The sequence below is a fragment of the Ambystoma mexicanum genome, chromosome 8 (genome assembly GCF_040938575.1).
Source record: "Ambystoma mexicanum isolate Mex_15411 chromosome 8, UKY_AmexF1_1, whole genome shotgun sequence".
NCBI lineage: Eukaryota > Metazoa > Chordata > Amphibia > Caudata > Ambystomatidae > Ambystoma > Ambystoma mexicanum.
The window spans coordinates 925,025,881-925,041,369 of NC_090929.1; positions in this window are offsets into that span (position 1 = coordinate 925,025,881).

Below are 15,489 nucleotides of genomic sequence, written 5' to 3' on the forward strand. Positions count from 1 at the left end.
TGTGACGTCTGATCGCATGGTGAATCTGAAAAGGAAACCATGTTTTTTATTTCCACAATTTCATCGAATGCTGGCACTTTCTTGGCTAAAGCACATCATCTACATTTAGAAGGATAGGGTCCAATATCTCTGCAAGAGAAGTTTTCTCATTACATATTCAGCTTAACCAGAACATCGGCCCATGCAAATGTCGCTGCCAATTTAGAACCAACCTCAAGAAATATTTGGGTAAAACCGAGTGCTAGCACCTAGATTCTGTAGAGCATCGAAACGCTGCAGTAAGTTCCAACTAGGCTCTCATCCTTTAAGGAGGGGAGCACATTCCCCACACACATCCTTAACAAGGGACAAAGCACACTTTCTGTGGACAAACCTTTCATAACAGCATCAGCAAAGATGAGTTGCGCATCAAATCTGGCAAGCAGCCACCTCCTAATCGAAGATCATTGTACCTAAATAAAAAGTTCAGGTCACCCGAGCATAGCATAATGAAGTGAAGCACAAGCATCATCAGTTAACAAAATAAATAAATAAACAAATAAATACATACATACACAAATGAACACTTGATCAATACACATGTATGTGATTCATCAAACTAATCAGTATGCCATACAGATCAAAAAGCTTAGCTGTAGAGATATGTGAATACTAGAAGAATGCTTGCATACATATTGCCCCATATATGACATATATTTCCATTCAGAAACTGAAAGTCATGTATCACATCAATGGGTGATCCGGAATGATGTCTGGATGAAATGGGGAAACAATGACAGTTTTACTTCTTAGGGCCTAAATGCTAGCACTGCTGCTTTGACATTAATACTGGATGTTGGAAGTCGGTATAACATTTGGGAAGTCCTGTTGCAGAACAAATAACAATATATGTTCAACAAGAACAATCCCATAACAGTGACAAACAACATCTGTTGCTCCATCCACCTGACGATCTGCAAAAAATACGCATTTTGCATATGTGAATCTTGTTGAACAATGGTAGCTGGCATTGAAACACAGGTGTGCAGGGCATTTTTCATATCTGCAGGGCATGATTCATCACAAGAATCTCTGTGTCCCAGAAATTAGCAGTCCAATAACAAAAAGCAGCAACACCCACTTCAGATGATTAATTTGCCCCAGAGAGCAATATATCATATTCACAAAGGAACTAAATACAAGTGTAGATCAATGTACTGACATTTTACTAAACCTTAGTGAATTAGCCCTGTGTCACCTGTAATAAAATTACTACTCTTCCACAGGTGTAAAGAATGATTAATGGTTGCTAAACCCCCTCTCAGCCCCACACTAATACTAAACCAGCAGTCATCTCAATCATAAAGGTGAAACGGGTGCAACGTGAATGGTATGCCTCCTTCACTTCTTTAAGGTAGCATGAGCTGAGGGCAGCCTGCACTCTTCAAGTGGGTGTGCGCCACCTGTGAAGCATTCAAACAACAATAGTATGGTATTCACCAAACTAGAGGAATTTGTCAATAAGGTTCCAAAAAATGAAGATGTTCATTAAAATAAAAAGACAAACTGGAAACCAACCCCTCTAGCTAACACGTAGATAATGAGGATTTCTGGTGAAAATGGCACTATGGGTGGTGAAAAAGCAGAAATATCAACATCAGATAGTCCTTACAGCAAGCTGGTGTTTGGTAATATTACTTTTAAGGTGAGGAGTGGGGTCTAAATGTCACTAGCATCCATTGACCAAGCCCAGTGGAGAGGAACCACTGTAGATATCATAATGTCTTCCGAGGGAACTGTTAGCCGTCAAAGTAAGTCTACACGAGGGCACTAATATACATGTCAGGCTGAACACAGTAGGCCATTTGTCAGCCCCAATTGGAGAGGGGTAGTCCTACAATTGGGACAAGTCACATGACGTGGTTGGCATATGCTGATGATATAGTCCTTCTGGACTATACATTGGTTGGCCTACAGAGACTATTGACAGCTATGGGAGAGTACGCATCAGAAAATGAGTTACAGATCAACCCTACCAAACCAAAAATAGTGTCCTTCAAAAGGCCGTGGATGTCCAGTTCGAATTACAAGTGGTCCGTGAAGGAGCAGACTGTGCCTCTAGACAAAGATATGGTTTATTTGGGTTTTAAACTGTATTCATTTCCAACACTGGCCCAAACATCAGCAGATCTAAAGGACAGGATGATACAGTTGTCCTGCCGCATCCAGATCCAAATGAGGAAACTGCTCACCATATACTGAAAAGTCTCACTCATTTCCCTCATAATGCCCACTCTGCTCTATGGCATCGATACAGGACTCCTGTCCAGGACAATAGATTGGAAACATATAGAGGGGGCAGTCTGGAATAAGGTCTTGGGTCTTCTGCAGAGCATCCCTGTGATCAGTTTGAGATATCAACTGGGTTTCCACTCCCTGCAGATGCAGATAAAGGTGGAGTGGAGGATGGTTTCTATGTTTAGAAAGATGTTGGTCTCTCCAAATAACACACTTCACAAATACATTGGTGTAGATGAGCAGCTACATGCCTCTGCAGGAAAAAGGCCCCTACCTACCATATGTTTCAAGCCTCAGATCGTGTCATGCTTAACATGCTTAACACAAGCAGTTTTGCCAGTTCTGTAGTGAGTGTTCGGAAGAAGGTACCCACTGAGAAAGCCCCATCAAATGTATCCCTGAAGAGATGACAATCTGAGGGAGGAACTCCCCAAAGGAATATGAAAAAGGAGCAAAAAGAGGAGCTGGCGACACCACAAAAGATGAGTGTGATGCCTTGAGAATACTGGCTGAAGAGAATGTATGTACTAAATAGAGAGGATGCCCTATGTGCTGAAAAATTCAGTACATGTTTTTCAAAAAGCGCCTGCTGAGGACCAGAGAGTGTGTTCTTATTAAAATATATCATTTCATTCTGTTACAATTTCATAAAATACATCATTTTTGAACAAATATAAGACAACAATTTATTTACAATCAACATATATTTTTGTGAACAAGTTTTTTGTGTGCAAATAGCACATTTTTGTGTAGACATTTCTTCTATGTGTATATCACTAACACAACATTCTACTATTCGTCTTCACAATCAAATCTAGTTTGTATAGAGACATTTGGCTCTGTGTAGCACGCTCGGAGTAAGGCGGCTTTTTCCGGAGGGTGTTTTTTTCAAACGTAAGATCCTTTCCTTAAGACTCTTTAGTATTTATTTATTTATTTTTCTTTCATAAGGTTTCCACTCTGGGCTGCTTTATTCAGTTTATTTCATTCAATCTATTTTCGTTTTTCAAATATATATATATATATATATATATATATATATATATATATATATATTTAATCTACATTAATGATTATACTTATTATTTTTATTATTTATTTTTTGACTAACTTGGGATGTCCTCATCTTTTAGCCTTTATCGTATTCCATCTTTATGCATTATAGAGCGTTTTTGCTAAATTCTTCTTGAAGAAATAGTCCATTATTTGTTTCTATGAGTGTACCCTGAGCTTGGGTTATACTGAGGCAATGCTAAATTCATCTTGAAGAAATAGTCAATGTTTTGTTTCTATGAGTGCACCCTGAGCTTGGGTTAGACTGAGACAATGCCTAAACCTCTTTCTATCTCCTTTATATTTGAAGGAGCAGTCGCACGATTGTCAGATTAGAATGCAAGTTCCACTTTAAAAGGAAGCAGGAAGTAAACCCAATGTCCAGTTTGGAACAGCTAACTGCTGCGGTTTTGTTTCTTTGCCGTTTTTCGTGTGTTCCTGAGTAGGCGAGGCCCTTCTTTTTGAAGCCAGCATTCAAGATAAGCTAACCTAGGACCCCTTTTCACATACACATTCTGATGCTAAACAAAGGGCTAAGTCCATTGACTATCCTTCTTCTTCTTTCCCACCACCTTCCCTTTTTTAGTCTAATACTGGTGGGTGAATTTGACAGCGGGGAAGCAAGTGTGTCCCAGCGCGCAGGAACACTTTTTGAAGGTAAAATGACCTTTTTCATGTAAAAATCTACACTAGCACTGAAAGACTTAAAGCACCCTTTCTCAGATTAATTCTGTTAAGAAAATGGAAATGGAATTATGGGATATGTAGTTTGACACATTAGAAATAATAAGTCCATTGACTATTCTTCCTTCTCTTCCCTCCTCTTTCTCTTGGTAGTTATTTACTGTTGAGCAAATTGGGTAGCAGGGAAGCAAGTGTGCCCCAGCTCGGTAGAAACGTATTGAAGGTGAAATGACTTTTTTCCTATGCAAAATTCAACACTAGCACTGGAAAGACCAAAAGCACAACGGTACCATACCGTTCTTGTTAATCAGACACGGTACAACACTGTTTTTTTGCTAACTAGAGACACACTATGCTTCAGCTTACATTTATCTATTTTGTACTATTATATTCACAGGAATTGTATTTAGTGGAATACTTTTCCTTTGAGGTGGAGCTATAAATATTTCATTCACTTACTGAACGCTAGTGGAAAGACACAGTGAGAAACCACAGGAATCAGAACTTTTTGCAAAGCTGCAAAAAGAAAACTTTTTTTAAATGGACGTTTACCCTTTGGGGGCTTATAATTGCTTGAACTGACAGGAATGTACAGTAAGGGGGGTTTTCTTGGTTTTTATTTGAAGACAGTTGGGCACTTAGTGGCCCCGTTTTAACAATGGTAATTAATTTACCCCTGTTTTTTGCATTAGGAGGTTAACTAACCCCGAGCATCTTGGGTCTGAGTTTACAACAAAATTGAAGTTTGCTCCCCATTCATGAAATAAAAGTAGCATACTGAGGGAGCTCAGAGATTGTGTTTTTTAACAATGTTGTTTGTCTATGTTTTTAAGCATTATTTAATGTTTTAAATCATGGTGTTGTTGTTTTATATGTTGTAGCACTGATAAAGCCTTTGAATAAGTCTACTAATCCTGAAGAAGACATTGACCAATGGTTCTGTAAAATCTGGCCAATTGATGTCAAGTCGAAACTATACAAAAGGAAATCAAATGATGAGAGGAATACTACTAGAATAATCTTGGATACTTATACTTGATACATAATGTTGGACTGTCAAACTAGGAATATTACTACTGTAAAAGTTATTTAGAATGCCTCTATACAAACTAGATTTGATTGTGAAGACGAACGGTAGAAAGCTGTGTTAGTGATATACACATAGGAGGAATGTCTACACAAAAATGCGCTATTTGCACAAAAAAACGTGTTCACAAAAATATATGTTGATTGGAAATGAATTGTTGTCTTATAATTGTTCAAAAATGATGTATTTTATGAAATTGTAACAGAATAAAATGATATATTTTTAATAAGAACACGCTCTCTGGTCCTCAGCATACGCTTTTTGAAACACAGTTATTGAATTTTTCAGCACATAGGGCATCCACTCTGTTTAGTATATATTGAACTCACCCCAGATGCCCATGTAGGGGTCCCCACCTTTGGTTTTGGAAGAGAATGTATGAACATTACAGAAACTGATGACAAAGTTAAGAATCAAATACATTTTCATATGCAAAAAGAAATTGCATGTGTGCGAAGCACTGCAGAAAATGCAACCGTTCAATAACTGAACAGATGATGTACGCGGTGTACGCGGTGTATCCAATCAATAAATCTAAAGGAGGGTCGTGGATATTTATACAAGATATGAGACCAATTAACCGGATTGTAGATGCAGAGTTTCCTTTAGTTCCTAATCCGTTGACAATACTATGCAGTATCCTGGTGGAAGCTCGATATTTCACAGTGATCGATTTCAAAAATGCATTTTTTCTCAATCCCGTTGCACAGGCTCAAAAGATTTGACTTCCTTTACGTTCCACCAAACTCGACTAAAACAAATTATTTTGCCCCAGGAGTACTGTGAGTCCCCATCGATCTTTAACTGAGTCCTACAGATGGATTTATGCATTATTGATCTTAAAAGTGCGATGATACAATACATAGATGACATTTGAATTTGTAGCACCATGGAAGATGAGGGCAGACAAGTTTCTATTCAGTTGATAACTATCCTAGCATACAAGGTAGTCAAGGAGACGTTATAATACTGCCAAGAAGAGGTGCTATACATAGAGCAGCTAATTTCACATGAAGGAAAGAAGATGACACCTTAAAAAGCTGAGGTGATTATAAAAACCTCAAAGCCAAATACAATGAAACTGATGCAACCGTTTTTGGGGATATGCAACTATGTTAGAGCCTGGGTGTTTGATTACAGTATATACAAAAGACCTCTTTTGCAAGTTTTAAAGAAAGCACACTTGGATAAGGTAAAAATAGAATGACTGAAGAAATGAAGGAAGGGTTTGAGGAACTGAAAAAAACAATTTGTACAGCCCCTTTTTTAGGAATTCGCAATTATGCTGAGGAATATAATTTGTTTTCTCACACAAATGGGACAGTCATGTTTACACAGAGAATTACATTGGGGTACAAGCCTTTAGTTTATTACAGTGGGATTTTAGACCCAGTTAAGAGAGGACACTTTCCTTTTGAACAATCATTGACAGCTGTCGCGTTCGCAATTGAGAAGTCTACAAGTACTGTTATGGGCTGCACTCTGACTCTCTTCCTGGCGTATGCTTTGTTTGCCATATTAGAGAAACCCAAAGGTACATTGACATCCGAAAGAGCTTCAGCTTATGAGGTAATGATTTTGAATCCAGCGATTAAGATTGTAAGATGTAAAATAGAAAATCCTGCCACATTTGTATCTGAGTCAGTAGAAGAAGGTGATAATGTGCAGACTAGTGGGGAAAGGCATTCAGACGCAATGGTAAATGGAGAATTTGAAGTTGTAGCAAGTGCAAGACTACGTCTCACTTTTCAGCACAAGCAGCATAATTAGTGTTGCGCTCGAGAAGCAAGAAGGGCAAGAAGTGACAGTGTACAGAGACTCCGCCTATGTGAAATCATCCATACATGTAGGGTTAGTGTGATGGAAAAGGAGGGACTACCTCCATGCGGACGGCCCTCAAGTGCAGCACGCATCCCTATTGAACAGGCTTATTTAAGGTACTACAACTCCAACTAGCCATAGCAATCGTTAAATGCACAGCTCATACTAAGCAAACAGATTGTATCTCTTGCGGGAATGAAGCCACAGACGAAGAAGCCAAAAGGGTTGCGTATTCCCCACTTATGGTTTTGACACTCCGAATGTCAAAGAGAAAGTAGTCACTATTATGGTAATGCAAGAAGGGTTTAATAATTTGCTGAAGACCTAATTAATGGAGATTCAAGGCAGTTCACCACAGGAAGAACAGGAGCTATGGAAACAAAGGATGTGTTCTTTATCCTCCACCGAAGCATTATGGAGACAGGACAGCACTGGAAAGCCAGGGATGCCAGTTGCTTTGTTAAAGATATCACTTGAACACCTGCATTACCCCATGCATGTAACTAGGGAGAGTCTTGCTGCAACGATCAAGGAAGACTGGCTGTTCCAAATTTATTAGAACATTTTGCATTCTTTGTAGTGAATTGCATTGTGTGTCAAAAGTTTACCACTTGGCATACACTGCGAAAGATTAGAGGAGTAATACCTCGACCGAATGGTCCTTTTGAGCATTTACATATTTTGAGCTTTGATACTTTGAGTATTAAAGAAAAAGTAGTTTCAACCATGATCATGGAAGAAGGGTTTAATAAATTGTTGGTAACCCAGCTAATGGAGATTCAAGGAAGTGTGCTGCAGGAAGAGCAGGAATTATGGAAGCGAAGGGGGTGTTCTTTATCCCCCACACAAGCATTGTGGCAACAAGACAGCACTGGAAAGCCGGTGATGCCAGTAGTATTATTAAAGGTCACACTTAAACAGAGGCAATATCCTTTGCATGTAACTTAGATGAGTGTTGCTGCAATGATTGCAGAAGACTGGTTCATTCCAAATGTGTTTGACCGTGTGTGTCAAAAGTTTACTGCTGCATATACAATGAGAACAATTAGTGGGGTAATACCTCGACCAAATGGTCAGTTTCAACATTTACATATTGACTATGCTGCAATTATGTAATGGATATAGGTATCTATTAGTGGTGGTGTGTTCCTTTTCTAGGTGGATCGAGGCAGGCCCGTGTACATACCCTGATGCCACTTGTGCAGCAAAACCTTTTAGTGTGCAAAGACTTTCCTAGATGGGGTGTGTGTAAAGTGCTGAGATCATAAAATGTGCAACATTTTGTTAATGAACTATTTGAGCAAATAGGGCTTCTATTGAATATTAAACAAAAGTTTTCTTCTGCTTATCACCCGCAAGTGAACAGATTATGTGAGAGGCTCAACTGCCTCCTTAAAGAAAGGATTGTCAAGATTAAATTGACTTTGAAGAAGGGATGACTATATTGCCTACCCCCAGCTTTATATGCCCTTCAGAATCTACCAGGATCAGATCATCAGTTTACCCCTCATGAACTAGTGACAGGGCGTCAAATAAGAACACCCCTCATTCCTCAATCTAGAAGTAAAGGTGATGCCCACAGTGTAGCTAAAACCTTATGTGATAAATTGCATGATTATTTGACAGGTATGACCTCTAGCATCTCTTTGATTTCAGATCAAGTCAAGCACAAGGGGGGTATGGACTCAGAACACAGAAGAAGACAATTCAACAACCGACCAATTACAACTACCATTAGCACCTAAGTTATATGTTGTAGATGTAATGGTTATTAAAAACTTTACTAGAAAGTGGCATGAGCCATGATTCAATGGTCCCTTTTGCATTGAGAATACAGTCCCTTCAGCTGTAAAGGTCCAAGGAAGACAAGACTGGTTTCACTTAGGGGATGTATAAGCCTATAAAGGTGAGACCAGCCCTCCCATCATTGCTGATTCCGAAGCAAGACAAGTAGAAGAATTTCAGCGTATGCAGACAAAATCGAAGAAGCAGAAGAAGGACAATAAAACAACCAGCTAATAATACAGATGTATCTTGAACAAAAATTCAGTGGACACTCCATATATATTGTCTAGCATGAGTGCAAAGTCTTGCCAAGAATTTTAGGAATTTTTAAAAAGAACTTTAGAAATACACATTGAAGTGACAAAGTAACATGCCTAAATGCCCGTTTGTGATCAGAAATAGGAAATGATATCAGTATCCTGATTTATTTCTTGGTGAATATCTGTTTGGCTAACCACATGGTACTTACTGACAGCGGTGTTCATCAACGTGTGCTTGCTGTTTTTGAATATATAACAAGTTTTTCCTTCTCTTGTCAGAAGAGACGTTGATATTCGCACTCTTTTTTTTTAGGATCCTAAAAATGGCCCAGTGATAAGAAGGCTTCTCATCGCAATAATCAAACTAATTTTACAGTTGCAAGTATAAAGAAATTTGATAAATGTAGTAAAGACGACACATGCAGAAGGTGGCATTGTGCTACAGAATGAACAAGTATGACAAGTACCATGATGGAGCAAAAAGTGGACACCTATGTTTTTGTGCATAATATATGCCTGCACGCATACTCTTTTTGTCTTTCCCTTTTCTCATGATTCACAGTCTCTATCATGTTAGTACTCCTGCTTACAAAACATAGTTTAATATGCACAAACATTTCATCTGACTATTGAAGCAGTAAAGACAATTCTTCAGTGTATAAATGATTCTTTTCAACATCAAAAAAAGTGTCCATTAAATCATTTCTAAAAGTTAAAATACAGTACCAAGTGTATAAATCACAAACGAGTGAATACATAAGGCATTTTACATTAGATAATGCCTTTTCAATGGATTGTTCTAGTGCTGTCTCTGTGCACCAGTGTATAAGTATTTTTAATGGCCACTATAGTGCCAGCATATAGAAAAAATCCCCCAAACACTTGTACTATTATCACACAATATTAAAGTACCACAGGCGCCTCACAAGAGGGGTCCTGTTTAACACCTAAAACCTATTATATAGACAACATACACAATATGATGTCAACTATGTATAACACAGTCTATGTCAGCAATTTATTGCATAGATCTAAAAAAACATGAGACCTGCTCATGCTAAATCAGGGTCGACCGGTTTCATAACCGTAACTTATTGTGGTCATCTTCATCAGGACTTTTAATTAAGAAGGTCTTGACTGCCTGTCTAGGGTCGCTGTCTTGCACCCCTCCGTGTGTGTTTCTATTTCTATAGATTATAGTTCAAAGGAAACAAAAAAAGGGGGATGGTCTTAATATGTGCCATTCAAACTTCTACGAGTCTATACTGCTATGCATATATTACTTTTAAATTGTATTCAAGAATATCATTAGGCTTTCATACTATAGGACAAATGATTGTGTCCAAGACATGTGCCTATTATTACATTTAACATCAAAGGGAAGAGGGGGGGGGAAGGGGAAGGGGTAGGTGGGGGTTGGTTGTGTACAAACATGCACCGGAACATCTCCACATTCTAATCATTTGGTTGTGAATGGAGGTGAGAAAAGGGGGGGGGCTCCCCGTGGTGAAATGACCTTATAGCCCATATCAATCTGTGCGTTAACTTACCGCACTTAGCTGAAGAGCGTCACTGCTCTTGGGTGTCTAGGGACTAAACGCTTCCTGACGTGGAAGTACTCGATGTCATGCTCTAAGGTTATAGAGTAGACTCATGTACACCCTATAAAAATACATGATGCTTTTATTTACGAAATTTCCACTCGAAAAACGGCCGTTTTTTTTAAAAAACGGCCGTTTTTTTAAAAAGACAATGCAAGACTTATAAATTGCTGTCTCTTACCTTGCTAGCTCTGTTGAGTGTCTGTATCAGTGCTTTAATTCAACTGCACCAAAAATCGTGGGCTGGAAATTGCTTTTACACTCTGCACCTGCCAAGCTAGTACCTACATAGGAAAACAACGCTCTTCGGGCCATGGAAAACTCTATGCCCGGTCGGCCATTTTAGTGCAGGAAAAACGAAGAGGCCATATTGAGTCGGGCTTCAGAGATGTATGTGTCCGAGGGCCTCCCAGTATAAGAGGTTCCTTCTAATGGCAATCGCTATGATTTTTACAAGTGAAACAAATGGATACAAGTCCATTGTTGTAAAACAATGAGTTAATGTATTAATATATTACTATATAAGTAAAAATTTTAGTAAAAATCTAACTTATTGAATTTAAGCGCTCTCACCGCTGGTGGCATATCGTGCTGAAAAACTACTACATCAGCATGATGTTATGTGCGCCGTTATTACTAAAGCAGGGGGGGGAGAAGGGGGCGGGGGAAGGGAGGGGAAGCGGGGGAAGGGAGGGGAAGGGGGGGGAGGAAGGGGGGGGAGGAAAAAGAAGAAAGGAAAAAAGAAGGAGAGGCATCTGAATATGGCCCGTGATCTCTCTGCTCATATTTTCAATGTCTTAAAATGGTATCTAATGTACTATTTATTCATATTGGTACTGTATCTTTCAAAAGAAGTTCAGCATTGTGCAATCATATTATTTTCCTTCCCATAAATAAGACTGTTCAAAAATGAAGACAAAAAGGAAAAAAAGCACTTTTTCAATGTCAATCTCAAGTATAAACACAAAAATCCAATAATCTACAGGCTGCTGATACCTATTGATGGACACTGGCAATACATGTGATACATTGTTTTTTCATGACTAGCAGACACATTTATACTTTCTAAAACAGGATACCCAGGCTCAATGACATAGTCAGACTCAACAGTGTGGCATGTTCCTAAATACAAATGCATGTTCAAAATATTATTTTCTACATCATACATTAATTGAGATCATGTCTCACAGGTTTCCTATATTTTTGACTTCCAGATAGTTATGGGTGCTGTCTAAAAGATGGATAGAACTAAATGCATTCAATCCTTAGTTTTGCCGTAATAAGGGCTCTGTGATGTATTATGCTTTTAGGTGGAAAGGACAGCTAGCTCATTCCACTGGATGAATTCATTGAGTCCTTTCTTATGGGTATTGAGCCTAAATATCCAGTTTTGCTCTCTCCTAAAGAGTATATTCTGGAAATTACCACCCCGTTTGGGAATATTGATTTTTTCAATTATTGTCCATTTAAATGATTCCGGGCTATGTCCTTTTGTGATAAAATGATTTACCATGGGCGCTGTCAACTTTTTAGTCCTTAGGCACGAGCGATGTTCAATCATGCGCTTCTTAATGGGTCTCATAGTCAATTTATTGCATAGATCTAAAAAAACATGAGACCTGCTCATGCTAAATCAGGGTCGACCGGTTTCATAACCGTAACTTATTGTGGTCATCTTCATCAGGACTAAAATAATCCTATGGAAGAGGTACATAGATGACGTGTTTATGATCTTCAGAGGCACAGAAGCGGAACTACACAGATTTCACACGTGGCTCAATGAATTCATCCAGTGGAATGAGCTAGCTGTCCTTTCCACCTAAAAGCATAATACATCACAGAGCCCTTATTACGGCAAAACTAAGGATTGAATGCATTTAGTTCTATCCATCTTGTAGACAGCACCCATAACTATCTGGAAGTCAAAAATATAGGAAACCTGTGAGACATGATCTCAATTAATGTATGATGTAGAAAATAATATTTTGAACATGCATTTGTATTTAGGAACATGCCACACTGTTGAGTCTGACTATGTCATTGAGCCTGGGTATCCTGTTTTAGAAAGTATAAATGTGTCTGCTAGTCATGAAAAAACAATGTATCACATGTATTGCCAGTGTCCATCAATAGGTATCAGCAGCCTGTAGATTATTGGATTTTTGTGTGTATACTTGAGATTGACATTGAAAAAGTGCTTTTTTTCCTTTTTGTCTTCATTTTTGAACAGTCTTATTTATGGGAAGGAAAATAATATGATTGCACAATGCTGAACTTCTTTTGAAAGATACAGTACCAATATGAATAAATAGTAAATTAGATACCATTTTAAGACATTGAAAATATGAGCAGAGAGATCACGGGCCATATTCAGATGCCTCTCCTTCTTTTTTCCTTTCTTCTTTCCCCCCCCCCTTCCTCCCCCCCCTTCCCCTCCCTTCCCCCGCCCCCCCTTCTCTCCTCCCCCCCCTGCTTTAGTAATAACGGCGCACATAACATCATGCTGATGTAGTAGTTTTTCAGCACGATATGCCACCAGCGGTGAGAGCGCTTAAATTCAATAAGTTAGATTTTTACTAAAATTTTTACTTATATAGTAATATATTAATACATTAACTCATTGTTTTACAACAATGGACTTGTATCCATTTGTTTCACTTGTAAAAATCATAGCGATTGCCATTAGAAGGAACCTCTTATACTGGGAGGCCCTCGGACACATACATCTCTGAAGCCCGACTCAATATGGCCTCTTCGTTTTTCCTGCACTAAAATGGCCGACCGGGCATAGAGTTTTCCATGGCCCGAAGAGCGTCGTTTTCCTATATAGGTACTAGCTTGGCAGGTGCAGAGTGTAAAAGCAATTTCCAGCCCACGATTTTTGGTGCAGTTGCATTAAAGCACTGATACAGACACTCAACAGAGCTAGCAAGGTAAGAGACAGCAATTTATAAGTCTTGCATTGTCTTTTTAAAAAAACGGCCGTTTTTTTAAAAAAATGGCCGTTTTTCGAGTGGAAATTTCGTAAATAAAAGCATCATGTATTTTTATAGGGTGTACATGAGTCTACTCTATAACCTTAGAGCATGACATCGAGTACTTCCACGTCAGGAAGCGTTTAGTCCCTAGACACCCAAGAGCAGTGACGCTCTTCAGCTAAGTGCGGTAAGTTAACGCACAGATTGATATGGGCTATAAGGTCATTTCACCACGGGGAGCCCCCCCCCTTTTCTCACCTCCATTCACAACCAAATGATTAGAATGTGGAGATGTTCCCGTGCATGTTTGTACACAACCAACCCCCACCTACCCCTTCCCCTTCCCCCCCCCCCCTCTTCCCTTTGATGTTAAATGTAATAATAGGCACATGTCTTGGACACAATCATTTGTCCTATAGTAAGAAAGCCTAATGATATTCTTGAATACAATTTAAAAGTAATATATGCATAGCAGTATAGACTCGTAGAAGTTTGAATGGCACATATTAAGACCATCCCCCTTTTTTTGTTTCCTTTGAACTATAATCTATAGGAATAGAAACACACACGGAGGGGTGCAAGACAGCGACCCTAGACAGGCAGTCAAGACCTTCTTAATTAAAAGTCCTGATGAAGATGACCACAATAAGTTACGGTTATGAAACCGGTCGACCCTGATTTAGCATGAGCAGGTCTCATGTTTTTTTAGATCTATGCAATAAATTGCTGACATAGACTGTGTTATACATAGTTGACATCATATTGTGTATGTTGTCTATATAATAGGTTTTAGGTGTTAAACAGGACCCCTCTTGTGAGGCACCTGTGGTACTTTAATATTGTGTGATAATAGTACAAGTGTTTGGGGGATTTTTTCTATATGCTGGCACTATAGTGGCCATTAAAAATACTTATACACTGGTGCACAGATACAGCACTAGAACAATCCATTGAAAAGGCATTATCTAATGTAAAATGCCTTATGTATTCACTCGTTTGTGATTTATACACTTGGTACTGTATTTTAACTTTTAGAAATGATTTAATGGACACTTTTTTTGATGTTGAAAAGAATCATTTATACACTGAAGAATTGTCTTTACTGCTTCAATAGTCAGATGAAATGTTTGTGCATATTAAACTATGTTTTGTAAAACCACTTCCTCTATAGACCGTGATTGAGTGTGACAATAATCTTGTAATTCTCGGTAAGAATTGAAATTTAACCTTGATTAAGGTAGAAGTAAAATTAACCCTTGGTGTTCTACTACTCCTGCTTAGGCAGAAGGCCCCATGGTTCTCCCAAATGTGAGAACTACTTTTGATTTACGTCATGATTATTACACAAACTTTGCATTTGGGAGACATAAGAGAAATGCAGAGGGAGATAGTGAGGGGATAAATACCTATTTAGGCAAAACAGCACACTTGGATAATAACATGTGGTATTAGCCGGTGAGAAATATATAGGAAAGAACATCTAGCGAGATTCTACGTCCGCGCTCTCATACCCTATGCCATGAATACAGTGCAACCTTTAATATCCAGGGAAGACCCAGAACACGATGCCAGATGCCTCATTCCTCTTGCAGCATGTATGAACAAAGAATAATTTCAGGGAAGTTGGGCCACTTTACGACGGAGATCAAAATGATCGTTTCCATACCAGGATGACCATATCAAGACCACACAGATGGAAAATGACCCTGGATGGAAGAGCAAGATGCTTGTGTATCCTGCAGCAGCACAGGATGAAGTGGTCATTGAAAAGATGATGAAAATTAACTGCACTGATATAACAAAAATAGCTTGATCGCCTGAATGTTGGGAGCGAACTCAAGTCTTAGTCTGTGGACAAGTGAAGTCTAAGAAGGGATGGGAGGAAGGAATGATGTCCTGTGCAGCTCATCTACTGAAGCCAGTATATGTGTAAGGGTACAGAG